This window comes from Apium graveolens, chromosome 3 (genome assembly GCF_009905375.1).
Source record: "Apium graveolens cultivar Ventura chromosome 3, ASM990537v1, whole genome shotgun sequence".
Taxonomy (NCBI): Eukaryota; Viridiplantae; Streptophyta; class Magnoliopsida; order Apiales; family Apiaceae; genus Apium; species Apium graveolens.
Genome location: NC_133649.1, coordinates 101,369,744 through 101,384,306, shown reverse-complemented (window position 1 = coordinate 101,384,306; position 14,563 = coordinate 101,369,744).

The following is a 14,563-nucleotide window of genomic DNA, read 5'->3' as shown; positions in this document are numbered from 1 at the left end:
TATTAATTCGAGTACAATCGGGCTTCTGTTGGCCCCGCTGGTTCTCTTGGGCTATTATATAAACCTTATGGGAAGACGTTTTCTTCATCAAGAGCAAGGGCAAGAAGATTGAGAAGACCGTTTTAGCACACAACAATGAAGAAGAGGAAGCATACATTTATCTTGTGATTCTTTTAATTCATTGTAAGAGTGGATGCTAGTTTTTTTTATGCTTTGAACCTTAATACTCTTGTGACGTACTTCATTATTTATTATGTATTTTTCATCTTTATATCGTTGTGTTATTATCATGCTTTCATATGAACCCATGGTGACGATGAGTTCTATTATGGGCAAATCGTGATCATGGAATCTTAGCAGATTTACTATGGAATTCTTTAGTTAATTATTATTACCTTGGTATGTGGTGATTGTATGATATCTAGTATAGGTTGTGCTTATTCGTCTTTTATGCGTCGCGGACATGTAAGATAGCCCATTAATCTCTTGTGAAGTGACAGTGAATCTTGCGATTTAGAACTTGCCATGCTAGCATAGGTTCATGTATTGTATGCATGATTAGTGGGTAACTCTAACTGTTTTAATTACCCTGTGTAATCATCATGAATAACTTGCGCTTAAATCATTATGTTGTCAAATTCTGTAGACATATAGGGTCTCAACATAATTGATGCCTATTCAACTTCTATCTTAATTTTGGATGCTTGGTAGAATGGTATTCGTACAACGAAAGTTGGCATTTATCAGTTTCATGTTGTTCGATTAATATCATCACCATTACATGCTAAGGTTAATAACAATAACTATTGAATAAAGTAGTAATGAAGTTAGGACTTATGTGTGTTTAATATTGTTAATTCAAGTGTTTAATTCTCGTAGTAATTATTAGTTTACCAAACTTAATTGTTATTGTCTTGGCATTGAAGAATAATCATACATTGGTGAATAAGTGTTAATTAAATATAATTAATCAAAGTCTCTGTGGGAATGAACTAGAAATCATTCTATATTACTTGCGAACGCGTATACTTGCGTGATTTATTTAGCGCATGCTTTGTGCCTAACATACACCAGTCCCAAACCCTTATGTGTCTTGCAACATACTGGAACTTGAATGTGCTATGCTTGCCTCCCCTATGACAGGATCATGGGCAATTGTACTTCTAGCTTCAACTGCAGAGGCGATTTCTGCTAGGGTTGTGAGAGGAGTTGTTCCTACATGAGGAACCTCCAATTGAATTGTAGAGGATTTAGATAGCTCCCCCTCAGGAGTACTGCCCTCAAACATTTTGGCATCTGCAACTGCTCATTAGAAGGCCACTGGACTCCAACTGTCTTGCAAAGCTTCGTGACAATAGAGGCATACTGGATAGAGTATTGTGATTTCCCCCTCAAAAACTTCAAAATCCCTTGGTAGATGTACTCACCAAGGTCCACAAATATTCATCATTCAGAATTCCCCATAACAACCTCGCCCTCTCCACTGTAACCTCATGTGCATGCAAAGAAGGAAGAAAATTAGCACATAAAAACGCATTCCAAGCACGAGCATACCTGTTCATCGCGACAACAGAGAAACTACGATAATCATTGGATCCCCTTTTGAACTTCCACATTGTGCCCGGCTGACAGAGAGTAGCAATAATCAAGTCCAAATCAAAGTCCTCAGGGGCCCTTGCATTCCAATGCTCCTCTTGTGGTTTCCTTTATTGTTGTCCAATCACCCGGCGAATCAGAACCGCCTCAGGTGACTCGCAGAATGTAATCCATCCCTTCTCAGCAATCATCAGTAGCAACTCACCATCCCTCCATGATGGCAAGAATCCCCTCTCCCTCATAATAGGCTTAGTCAGAAGCTTGGTGTACTCTTCTTTAGAAGCCCCATCCAATAATCGGGGCCTCGCAGCAGTATTCCTCGAAGAATCAGTATCAGTCGGATTGGTGCTGTTACTACCCATAGTTCGTGATCTCTTTGGGGCTATGAAAACTGAGAATAAGAGTTGGAGAGTTTGTGTTTGGTGTGTAAGAGAGTTTTTGTAGAGTGAAAGTGTGTGGGATGTGTATGGAGAGGTTGTATGTATTTATAGGGCAAAATTAGGGTTAGAAGTTGATTAGGAGTGGGGATTGTGGCAAGGTATGGGGGGAAAATCGTGGGTTAATGGGTTATATTTTTTTTTGTGAATTTTTTTATTTTTTATTTTTGTTTTGTTTTTTTAGGCTGAAAAATGATTTTTCAACAGTCAGGGACGCACGCGGCCGCCTGGCACCAGCACGCGGGCGCCTGCTAGGCTTCTGGAAAAAAAAATTCTGTAAATTATTTTCTGATTTTTTTGGGTTTTTGGATAAAGTACTATATTCTAAGGTGTCCTATGGTCTCATATCTTGGGTTGCCTCCCAAAAAGCGCTTCTTTTACGTCATTAACTTGACGTGGAGTTATGCGCTCAAGTTGACAATAAAACAGCACTAACCACTTCACGGTTTGCCGCATCCCCATAATAGTGCTTCAATATCTAACCATTTACTTTGAATGCTTGGCCTGGATCGTTCTCAAAAATCTCCACCGCTCCATGTGAAAACACAATTTTGACGATAAATGGTCCAGACCACCTTGATTTCAACTTTCCAGGAAAAAGTCGGAGACGAGAGTTGAATAGAAGAACTTGTTACTCCGACACGAATGACTTAGGCGATAGCTTCCTGTCATGCCAGCTTTTTACCTTTTCCTTGTACATTTTGTTATTTTCGTACGCTTGAAGTCAAAATTCATCAAGTTCATTTAACTGAAGCATTCGCTTATTCCCAGCTGCATCTAGATCAAGGTTTAACTTCTTCAATGCCCAATAAGCCTTATGCTCAAGCTCCGCGGGTAAATGACATCCCTTACCATAGACAAGTAAAGAATGTTTTGCACATAAAGATGCATTAGTGGTATCCATGGGGTCTTCAGTAAAGACTGATAAATCCCCCATGTTTGCGATGATGTCATTAAGGTCTACCCCAGCATGTAGTCTGTCACCATTTAAATGAGGTGTCTGGGTGGTGAAAAAAGCTTCTTGAGCTAGGTCACTTGATTTTTGGTGCACTTGAGAAATGGATTCAAGTGGAATTGGAATAGAAGAAATATTAGATAGAAGAGATTGTTGCTCAGTTGTGAGTGTTGGCAGCTCCCCTTGAATAGATGAGGGAGCTTCAAGGGATGTGCTCTCACAGTGTGTGCCTTCCTTATTTCTCCTACCATACACTTGAATTGCTTCTTGTGCAGGCTGTGCAGACTCACTCTTGGTTATTTTTACATCTGCATCCTGTTGGGAGGATGTAGAGGAGAATAGAGTGGTCAACTCAGTTTGTTTACTTCTTTTGGATCTTTTGACCAGAGGTGGTTCTCTTTCAGCTCTCTCCTCACTACTCTCAGTTATCACAGCTAGGTTTATCCCATTTCTCTTCTTTTTACTGACCTCACCCTTTTGAGAAGATGAGGTAGTTGGTTTCCTAGTTTCTAACAATTATGAAAGAATGGTTGCAGCAAGATCCCTGTTGGTGATCCTGTGTTTGTACTTCTACAGGTTCAGGATTCTTAGCTAAACTAGATTGTGCATTAGATCTCATGTCAGGCATAGGATAAGGATAAGTCCTAAATCTCTCCAACGTAAATGGAGTGATTTTCAGACTTACATTTGAAAGGAATATGTCCTAAGTCCAATCATGTATGAGGATTTGGGAATAACTTTTATGTAATCTGTTTTGATTTCACTGATATTAATAAAAGACTTGTTTTGTTTTTATTACGGGCTTTATCTATTTAAGTGTTTAAATAAGATATACCATAGTTTAGAGTAAAGCTTTTTTATGGATTATGATGAGATCATAATAGTGAGACCTAAAAGATGATAACTCTAAACTTAAATAGTTCCTGGTCATAGGATTACTAACTGGTAATTAATAATCCGCAAAGATCGGTACATACTATGCTTGCTTCATTATGAAGGATGTCTGTTCTCATAGATATTTGTGTGGTGACACTATAGCTAGTATGTAGGTGCTTATTATAGAATAAGTTCACTGAACATGACTCGCACAGCTGAACAACTAATGGAGTTCACTCACGTGTCAGCAGTTGTTCACATAGTGATAGTTGTACAAGTATCCTTAGACTTGAGGTCATCATAGTCATCTTGTGTACACTGAACTATGTTTTGGTTTAGTTCTTAGTCTCCAGGGACAATTATTTGGGCTCTACTGGGTATAGGAATTTGTACACGAAGATAGTGTATGATCAATAAAGGATCTACCCCTTCCAGTGAAGGAAGCGAATGTTCAAGGCTGATCCACATATGCTAGTTCAGGAATCTCTGGCCAGAGTGAATGAAATTAGAAAGGAGTTTCTAATTTGCATAGAACTAAGCATAGTAAATGGTAAGCAAGTAATTGAATTAGATAGGCTTGACACGAGATCCATGCCTTGTATTTAATCGGGACATTGTAGGGTAGGAGTTTATTGTACGGTAACTATTCACTGAATAAGTTCTTGGTATTCTAAGCAGTGAATTCATATTATCCGGATAGTCGCGATATGCTGAGAAGTATCCCTCACGATGTAGAATAAATGTGATTAATTAATTAATCATATTTAATAAATTAGAGAATTTATATAAATAATGATAAAATAGTTTTATTATTATTTATTTCTACTACCGGCTTAATATTGAACCTACAGGGTCACACCATAAAAAGAGAATGATTTAATGGTGGAGGAATTAATTAATAATGGCTGATAATTATTTATTTATGAAATAAATAATTAATTGGCAAATTTAATAATTGATTAAATGAGATTTAATTGATTATAAATTAATTAAGAAAATTTCTTAATATTATTAATCAAAGGATTTAATTTTTGGAAATTAAATAAAGAGAGAGAATTATTTCTAAAGTGTTTAGAAAAAGGATTAATATTTTTAAAAGGTGTTTTAATTATTAATGAGAATAATAAATGGGATAATAATAATAATATTTATGGGAAAATTTCAGCTAAAATTTTTGCCTATAAATATACTATTATAAACCCTATTTTTATTCTAACCCCAAAATTTTATAAAACCTAATTCTCTCCACCTCCTCCTCCTCCTTAACGTCGTTTTCTTGGTGGATACCGGTGGAGTGCTTCACGTTTGAGGAGCAACTGCTAAGGATCTCCGATCGTTGCTTTTGGATCGCATATTAAAGGTTAGTAATCGATCCCTATGTTTTTACCACGATTTATATACTTTTATTTGGATTTTATATGTGTAAAAGTGTTTTACCATGCCCCCGTTGCGATTAAAATCCATCATTGGTATCAGAGCATAGGTTGTATGCATATAGATCTGTGGTAAAAATTTCAGAATTTTATGTGCTTGTATGAATTAATTATGATTTTTACAAGTTATATCATGGATTAATTTTGTCTGATGAGAAATCGTTTCTCAGAATAATTTTGAATATTGATCTGGGTTCTACAAGTGTTGTAGATCGTCTACGTATTTTTTTCATAATTTTATGATGTATAGATTATTTATTATGAATTTTTGAAGTTGTTGTAATTAAATTCGTAATTAAATAAATCATATATATATATATATAAATTGAAAGCATGTATATATATCTGCATCTGTACTTTGTCTGTGTTGTTTATGCTGCTGCACGGATAGAAATGTAGACAGAGAACGGTGGTGTCAGGTGCGGTAATCCGTGCAAGAAGACAGGCAAAGGTACAGAGTACAGGTACGGCGCGTGCAGTGCAGGCAGAAAAAAAAAAGGTGTCGCGCATTCTGGGAATGCGTTACACCATGTGGCGCATTCACGGAATGCGTTACACCTTTTAATGGCTTAAAAGGGTTGTAACGCATCACCAGAATGCGTTACAGGTCTTGTAACGCGTTCCTGTAATGCGTTACAGCCCGACTGTCCACATTAAATTTGATTTTCTGGGAGTTTCGTAACTCCGTTTTGGGCGTGCAATATACCGTTGGATTCGTTTTTCTGAGACGGATCTAATGGAGTGATCAGTTTTAGTTTATATAAAAGTTTTGAACTGTTTATATTTCCATGAAGTGTTTTAAAGTTGTTTTTGACTGTTTTAATTGCTTTTAAATGCTTCATGTGATACATAGAGATGTATAATGCTTAGACTAATATGCTAGATGATATAACATGCCTACCTTGATGTTTATTCATGTTTATATATGTGATATATGCTTAGTTTATCATGCGATGATAGATTTAGGTGAACTTAAATGAACATAAGGCCTTTTGTTAGACAACCTAGTATAGTGAAATTGTTTCATAACCTTAACAACAATATTATGAATACAATCATGAGATTCTTGTGTTTGTAAAACACGTAATTCAATATGAATTTTCGATATGAGAGAAAGGATGATTCTGTCAACAACAGATTTTTATCTGTAAGAAAGGGTTATTAAGTGACGCCTCTTGACAATGCTCCACCCGATCTGGGAATCATCTGATTATTGATTATTGATTTGAAATATTTAATTTAAAAGGAAGAATCTCTTTATAATATGATTATGATTGTAACGTAATATAATCCCTCTAAAATTAAATAATATCAAGTAGTAATTGGCCAATGACACAACGGGCTTGTGTCGGTCATAGCCTTCCAACATGATAGAAAAGTAGTTCTTATTTTTGAATCATTGTCATTTCGTGCCACAGCCGAGGGCTTTGATTTCGAAATAAGAAATATTTGTCTATTACATAGAGATGTGTACATTGAATAAGAATCTAAAGGTCGTTACGTGCCACAGCCGTGGGCCTTTGGGGACTGATTCAATTGTACGGAATATTGGGTTAGACTTGACTTAGAATATTGAGTTTGTCGTGCCACAGCCGTGACTCAATTATTCAAGAGGCTAAAGTTTGATTAGGGAATGACATTAGATGTAATTGACAAGAGTTGTCTGCCTATTGAACATTACATGGCGTTTCGTGCCACAGCCGGGGTTGTGTAATGGAATGTAGGATCCCTATTCCCACTAGCATTATGAATGCTTAATTTTTCACGTAGGGGGTTGAATAAATTAGATAAACTAGTGGGAGCCACTTATGAATAAAGACCCGATTCATATAGTGTTTTTAAAATGAAATAATTTCTTTTTTGTTTTTTTTTTATTTTTTATTTCTTGGTTTGTTTTATTATTGTAAATGTATTTATCAAAATAAAAATTTCTTGATTCAAGAACTAGTTGTGTAGGAATTCTGGCAATATTAATGATATATAGAAGGATATCGATGTATATTCTTTTAGTTAAAATTTTTATAAACAAATCTAATTTATAGATTAATCGATTGCTTCTTCTTTTTATTTTTAATATTTTAAAAATAAAATTTGGTGATTTTTCTTTTACATTATAATTTGTTTTGTTAGGACTACTTTTTTTCTTGGCGTTGCTGTTTTTTTCTTTGAATATTTGCTGAGTGTTGTTATGTGTTTATCATTTACAGATTTACTATATTATATCTTCTGCACTATCACTCAGGAGCATACTAGATGCTCACAAGTTGACTGATCCTAATTTAGCTGTATGCTTTCATTGTAACAAGTTAGGGCACTGGAAGAGAAACTGCAAGGTTTACCTTGCAGAATTGAAGAAGAGGAAGGGTAGTAAGACTACCGCTTCTGATTCAGGCATGTTCATGATTGAAGTTAATATGTCACTAGGTCAAATTTCTACTTGGGTATTAGATACGCCTGTGGTTCTCATATTTGCAATTCGTTGCGAGGACTAAAGGGAAGTAGGAATCTTGAAAAAAATGAGGTGATTCTACGTATGGGCAATGGAGCAAGGGTTGCGGCCATAGCTGTAGGATCATTTAGTTTACATATGCCTATGGGCAAGACTATTATTTTGAATAATTATTATTACGTTCCCTCTATTGTGAGGAATATTATTTCTATCCCTATGTTGGGTTTGGATGGTTTTTCATTTATTATTAAGAATAATGAATGTTCTATCCTTAGAGATAATGTTCTTTATGGATGTGGAATTTTAAATAATGGTCTGTATGTATGTGACGTAGAGCATGATTTACTTCAGATTGAACAAACTAATAAAAGAAAATGAGATGATGAAAATCTGACCTATTTATGGCACTGTAGGCTAGGTCATATTAGTGAAAATAGACTTCGGACATTGTATAAGGAAGGGTTACTAGAACCCTTTGATTTTTAATCATATCCTACGTGCGAGTCTTGTCTATTGGGTAAAATGACCAAATCTCCATTTAGTGGACATGGAGAGAGGGCTGCAGATTTGCTAGGATTGGTACACACAGATGTATGTGGACCAATGTCTATGCAAGCCATGGGAGGATTTTTGTACTTCATTACTTTCATAGATGATAGATCTAGATTCGGATATGTGTACTTGATGAAACACAAGTCTGAAGCCTTTGAAAAGTTCAAGGAATATAAACATGAAGTGGAGAAACAACCAAACATAGTATTATAACTCTTCGATCAGATCGAGGTGGTGAATACTTTAATGGAGTGTTTCTAGATTATCTCAAAGTAAATGGTATAGTCTCCCAGTGGACTCCTCCAGATTGGTATCTGAAAGGAGAAATCGAACTTTGTTAGACATAGTTCGGTCCATGATTGGCTATGCAAATCTTCCAGTATTCTTATAGGGTTATGCATTGGAAACCTCAGCATATTTACTGAATATGGTGCCTTCCAAAATCTGTTCCTCAAACTTCGTATGAGATATGGAAAGAAAGGAAACCGAGTCTTAAACACGTTAAGATTTGGGGATGTCCAGCTTACGTCAAGAAAGTTGACCCAGATAAGCTGGAATATCGATCCGTAAAATGTAGTTTTGTGGGATATCCTAAAGAGACTTTAGGGTATTACTTTTGCACCGATCATCGGGTGTTTGTCTCCAGACATGCTACCTTCTTGGAAAAGGAGTTTATCCTTGAAGGAAACAGTGGGAGAAAAATTGAACTTGATGAAGTTCAAGAAGCACAAACTACTACAGATCGAGTGAAAACACCTGTTTTGACTGAACAACCTTTTGTGGAACAGCCCATTCATAGATCGGGGAGAGTGTCTCGCCAACCTGAGAGGTATTATGGCCTTGTCATTGAGAATGACAATGAGTTGTCGATCATTGATGATGACGACCCTGTAACCTATAATGAGGCTATGAGTAGTGTTGACTCAGAGAAATGGCATAGTGCCATGAAATCCGGAATGAAATCTATGTATACGGGATACAAAAGAATGATTAGAGCAGATGGCCAGGTGGAGACCTTTAAGGCCAGGCTTGTGGTAAAAGAATTCAAACAAAGGCAATGGATTGACTTTGATGAAACCTTTTACCTGTAGCCTTGTTATAATCAGTTCGGATTTTGCTTGCGATTGCTGCTTACTACGACTATGAGATCTGGCAAATAGCGAGATGGTTTTCTTTCCAAGAAAAATGAAAACCTAGTGTGTAAGCTGTTGTGAACCATATGTGGTTTAAAGCAAACTTCTCGAAAGATGGAACATTCGTTTTGATGAGACAATCAAAGAGTTTGATTTTATCAAAAACGAAGATGAACCATGCGTCTACAAAAGGGTTAGTGGGAGCGCAGTAACATTTCTTGTATTGTATTGAATTAGAGTTGACATACATAACAACATAGCAGACCCACTCACAAAGCTACTTTATGAAAGTCACTTTGATCGTCATAAAGATAAGATGGGTATTAGATACCATAGTGATTGGCTTTAGTACAAGTGGGAGATTGAAAGGAATATGTCCTAAGTCCAATCATATATGAGGATTTAGGAATAACTTTTATGTAATCTGTTTTGATTTCATTGATATTAATAAAATACTTGTTTTGTTTTTATTACGGGCTTTATCTATTTAAGTGTTTAAATAAGATATACCATAGTTTAGAGTAAAGCTTTTTTATGGATTATGATGAGATCATAATAGTGAGACCTAAAAGATGATAACTCTAAACTTAAATAGTTCCTGGTCATAGGATTACTAACTGGTAATTAATAATCCATAAAGATCGGTACATACTATGCTTGCTTCATTATGAAGGATGTCTGTTTTTCATAGATATTTGTGTGGTGACACTATAGCTAGTATGTAGGTGCTTATTATAGAATAAGTTTACTGAACATGACTCGCACAGCTGGACAACTGATGGAGTTCACTCACGTGTCAGTAGTTGTTCATATAGTGATAGTTGTACAAGTATCCTTAGACTTGAGGTCATCATAGTCATCTTGTGTACACTGAACTATGCTTTGGTTTAGTTCTTAGTCTCCAGGGACAATTATTAGGGCTCTACTGGGTATAGGAATTTGTACACGAAGATAGTGTATGATCAATAAAGGATCTACCCCTTCCAGTGAAGGAAGCGAATGTTCAAGGCTGATCCACTTATGCTAGTTCAGGAATCTCTGACTAGAGTGAATGAAATTAGAAAGGAGTTTCTAATTTGCATAGAACTAAGCACAGTAAATGGTAAGCAAGTAATTGAATTAGATAGGCTTGACACGAGATCCATGCCTTGTATTTAATCGGGACATTGTAGGGTAGAAGGAGTTTATTGTACGGTAACTATTCACTGAATAGGTTCTTGGTATTCTAAGCAGTGAATTCATATTATCCGGATAGTCGTGATATGCTGAGAAGTATCCCTCATGATGTAGAATAAATGTGATTAATTAATTAATCATATTTAATAAATTAGAGAATTTATATAAATAATGATAAAATAGTTTTATTATTATTTATTTCTACTACCGGCTTAATATTGAACCTACAGGGTCACACCATAAAAAGAGAATGATTTAATGGTGGAGGAATTAATTAATAATGGCTGATAATTATTTATTTATGAAATAAATAATTAATTGGCAAATTTAATAATTTATTAAATGAGATTTAATTGATTATAAATTAATTAAGAAAAGTTCTTAATATTATTAATTAAAGGATTTAATTTTTGGAAATTAAATCAAGAGAGAGAATTATTTCTAAAGTGTTTAGAAAAAGGATTAATAATTAAAAGGTGTTTTAATTATTAATAAGAATAATAAATGGGATAATAATAATAATATTTATGGGAAAATTTCAGCTGAAAATTTTGCCTATAAATATACTATTATAAACCCTATTTTTATTCTAACCCCAAAATTTTATAAAACCTAATTCTCTCCACCTCCTCCTCCTCCTTAACGTCGTTTTCTTGGTGGATACCGGTGGAGTGTTTCACGTTTGAGGAGCAACTGCTAAGGATCTCCGATCGTTGCTTTTGGATCATATATTAAAGGTTAGTAATCAATCCCTATGTTTTTACCATAATTTATATGCTTTTATTTGGATTTTATATGTGTAAAAGTGTTTTACCATGCCCCCGCTGTGATTAAAATCCATCAACATTGACCTTATTCTTTGTAGTAAGTGATCCAAATATTATTTTGGACACTTGCTTACAATTGCCTATCTTAGTACTATCTATACCATTCAACAGATGTATGTCAGCTACTTTATTATTTAAAGTGGACATAATAAATCTAGGAAAAAAAATTTCCTTACCTCTAGCTTTCAGAGGCATAACCAGCCTGGTTGCAAGTTCTTCCAAGATCAGCATACGAACATTCAGGTGTCTATTGTGGGAAATTGAATACACCAGCTTTTGCACAACACTGGAGATATTGTCATATCCTGTTTTTCTGCAAGTAAAGGCCCTTACTACAGAGTCAAAGATGAATGACCACTCCTTCCTTAGATTGGTTCTATTTAAGCTTGACAGGTTGATTCTCCCACCATAATTGATGAAGTCCATGAACTCAGTCAGCTCATCAGGAGTTGGTACCTCCACCAGATTCTCAGTTGGCAGCCCCAAGGATCTATTCACATCTTGGTCATTGAATTCTATTCGTTGGCCTCCAATTGTGCAAGTCACCACCAAAGAAAGAGAGTTATTGTTAACATCAGTCCTCACTACAACTGTAGTCCAGAATTCATGCAACACGTCTAGATACAGTACTGGATTTGCAGTCAAAGCACCTGCAAGATAGGATTCAGACAGCAGCTTCACAAACCCCTTGAAACTATCAGGAGCTTGGTTTGCATCAATGGAAGCAAGATAGTTGGTTCCTTTCTTTGGGATAAATGTTCTAGCAACATTTTGGACCATTGTTGATGTGGCGCCCTCCAAACCCGGGTCAGAAGTTTGGGGTCCACACACACACACACATCTTATTTATAACCTTCTTATAACAATAATAAAGATAACAATAATATGCAGTGACCCTATTTACCAACTACCACGGATCGCAACAGGTTAAAGTATGCACACAAGCCACACATCTACTTATAATACATATCGTTCAAATCCCAACCATTCAAACTCAAACTGAGTATTAAACTTTATTACAAACTTTTACAGACTTAAATTATTCAAAAAGAAGCCTACTAACTCAGCTTTCTCAACCTGAACCCCTAGCTCTCGCGCTGGACTGGGAATCCTCGTTACCAACTGGTTCCTTTTTAGCTGGAAAGAATATAAACAACATCGCACAAATGAGCTAACTAGCTCAGCAAGTCACAGTGACAAAACTGAGAATAATGATCATCAGGTGAACATGATTATGATATCAAGTGAACAATGGATTATGATTTAGAATTGGATATTATACTTTTAATTCAAAAACCAAGGTTAGGTTGCTGATCAGTCACGCACTAACCCCGAGCAAGGCACACAGCATTGCTCTAACTACTGGATCCAAGGCACACATTGGCCTAACTTGACCATTATATGGTCTGACCACGAATCTGGTCCACAATTTTATAAAAATAATCCAATTCTAACATAATAACAGAATAAGCAATAATAAACAATAATCAGAATCATTAACAACAATGAGTGTTTAACAATGAAAGGGTTTCAATCCTTGTAAGGATCAATAAGATAATTTAAAAGCTTGGATGCTGGTATTGAAAGAATTGGATAACAAAGGAATCAACATTTCAGGGTTTCAAAGATTTGGGCTTTCAAAGCATAGGATACAATGTTTGAGTATATAATTAATTCAGTTTAGTGTTTGGAATTTTATTTGCATGTATTTGTGGAGTAGTATCGTATACTTGAGGTTCGTGTTTGGGTATACAACAATCAATGGTCTAGAAATAATAAGGTTCATGGCTCAAGATCAATAACTGGAATTAGGGTTTAGGTTTCTGTGCTTCAAAGCACTTGCAATATCACAGGATTATCAAGTACTATAATATCTCGAGAAAGTTCAGAACACTTGCCTGGTACTAGCTTACTATTCTGCACTCACTCCCAATCACAATCGTCTTACTCCTCAACTACTTGTTTCCCTTTCCTACACCTTGCCTCTTCTGCTCACATATCATAAACATCTATCAATAATCGACTCATAGAGTTCTATTCAACACATACTTCTGTCTACCCTTCGTTTTACCCAAATCCGATTAACAGATTGAAAGTTATGCAATAATCAAGTAAACACCGAATATATAGACTGATAGTCAATCAATAAGTCACATATAGCACATAATACATCACGTAATCAATGATATATTATTTATAAAGAAGTCTCGGGTCATAAATAGGCTTTTTAATATTTAAAATGATTTTTAAAACATTTTTCGGAATTAAAATGGGTCGTTGGATCAATTTCGAAATAATAAACAGGGTTCGGTTTGCCAATTCTGGCTCCGAAACAATTTTATACTAATTATCGAGCCTTGGAAATAATTTAGAATAATATTTTAAAGCTCGAAACTATTTTTCGGAATTTTTAAATCATTTTTAAGTAATTATATCTATTTAAATAATTAATTAAAATCAATTAATAATTAATTAAATCAATTAATCAATTAATTTCCAAATTAATTGACCAATTAATCGATTAAAAATTAACTGAAATTAATTAACTAATTAATTCAGATTTATTTTTGAATTAAAAATAATTTTCGGAATTAAAATAATAATTTTTAGAATTTAAAAATGAATTTTTATAATAAAAATAAATAGGAAATATGATTTTTAAACATTTTATAAACATGAATCCTATTTTTGAAAACTTTGCAAACTACAGGGACTAAACTTCACCATCTTCAAAAATACAGGGACTAAACTGCAATTTTGCAGTTTTAGTCGCCATTAATTTCCAAATTAATTGACCAATTAATCGATTAAAAATTAACTGAAATTAATTAACTAATTAATTCAGATTTATTTTTGAATTAAAAATAATTTTCGGAATTAAAATAATAATTTTCAGAATTTTCAGAAATTTAAAAATGAATTTTTATAATAAAAATAAATAGGAAATATGATTTTTAAACATTTTATAAACAGGAATCCTATTTTTGAAAACTTTGCAAACTACAGGGACTAAAGTTCACCATCTTCAAAAATACAGGGACTAAACTGCAATTTTGCAGTTTCAGTCGTCGGAAAATCAGGGGTGGCCGGAGAAGACGATCCCGGCGTCCTCACCCCACCAACACCTCC